A 1747-nucleotide genomic window follows, 5' to 3' on the forward strand; every position below is an offset into this window, starting at 1 on the left:
TCTATTTAAAATTTAAAAACTATTTCGAAACTTTTTCATGATGCATAGCAAAATTCTACTGGAATTGATCACTACTTGCGCCAATTTTACTGTCAGCCGTTGATAGGCCTTTGCTCTTCCATCCCTTGAGTTTGTTTCCCCAATCTCAATTGTTCCTAAATCCTAGTCCCCCCTCCAATATTTAGGAAGGCATAGGGTATTCTAGTTAATGTTGTGGAATCTTTTTTTATTGTCATCTTCCCCCCAAACAAAACTTCTTTGGAGCTTTTAAATCTATTTAAAAACTATTTCGAAACTTTTTCATGATGCATAGCAAAATTCTACTGGAATTGATCACTACTTGCGCCAATTTTACTGTCAGCCGTTGATAGGCCTTTGCTCTTCCATCCCTTGAGTTTGTTTCCCACTCTGTCAATCTCAATTTTATAGTTTTTTTTCCTCTTCTCTTATTATTCAGCATAGAATCCAGATATCTTCCCAGCATTTTATTTTCATAGAAATAATTTTCGTACAATATGTTGCTCTTCATCTCTTAAGTTGTGTTTTTTTATAACACTATAGAATATTTAGCATTGTTGACTTTTAGTCTAGAGACTTCACAAAATCTATCTAGAATTTTATTTATCTTCTCTATTTGTTGAGTTAAGGCTTCTGCAAAAAGAAGCAAATCATCAACAAACATTAAATAAGACAAGTGAATTTCATTTCTTCAAAAAGTAATAAAAAAATCCAAAATCCTTGATTCACTTCTTATTCAATAAACTGAGATAATGTTTTTATATAGATAAAAAAAAGATAAGAAAATATGGGATCTCCTTATTTTATTCCTCTTGTAGGAGAGAAAATTTCAATTTTGTTCCTGTCCAAAAGAACAATGTAGTTGGCAGACTTGACTCATTTCATGATAATATTGCTGATTTTGTTAGGTAGCCCAAACTCTAAAAGCCTTTGATTGAGGTACTCCCAACTTAGTCTATGATATGCTTTTTTGAAATTAATCTTGACATATAGCCTTTATTTTCTTTAATTATTTTCATATAGTGCATCACCTCCTTGGCAATAATGATATTGTCATGAATTTTTTGATTAGGGATGAAGTTGGATTAGTGAGGAGATATCATATCACCGAGGAAGGATTTTAGTATTTCTACAGTGATTTTATATTTCACATTACACAATGTTTTAGGTCTAAATTGGGACACAAATTTCGGCTGATGGAATTTCGGGATGAGGGCAAGGAAAGTCTTACTAGTTTCTTTGGTTATGTTAGGATCCTTCTAACACAATTAAATGAAATTATATATTTTTTCTTTCATGCCATTCCAATTATTTTTGAAAAAAAATTGCTGAAAAGCCATCTTCTCCAGGTGCTTTTAGCGATTCAATGCTAAAGAGAGCTTTCATGATCTCCAATTTCAAGGGGATGGCTTCCATATACCTACAAATATTAACATCCAAATTAGGTAAAGCCAAATGATCAATATCTAAAGGAGAGCTATTTACCTCTTCCTTAAAAAGGGATTTGAAAAAAAATTCGTTACGTGGACCTCAAGATGGTGTTCATTTTCAATCTAGTTTCCATATTGATTTCTAATGCACGAGCATCTTATACCAATTTTCGGCTTATTTTCTAGTTAAATTTAGTTAGAATTTAGTGAATTTAATTATATTTTATTGTGAAAATCTTCTGTAGATGCTACTTTGAGTTTTTCTTGTATTTTTATTATTTCAAGTAAAATTCGGATTA

This window comes from Arachis ipaensis, chromosome B06 (assembly GCF_000816755.2).
Source record: "Arachis ipaensis cultivar K30076 chromosome B06, Araip1.1, whole genome shotgun sequence".
In the NCBI taxonomy this organism is placed as follows: Eukaryota; Viridiplantae; Streptophyta; class Magnoliopsida; order Fabales; family Fabaceae; genus Arachis; species Arachis ipaensis.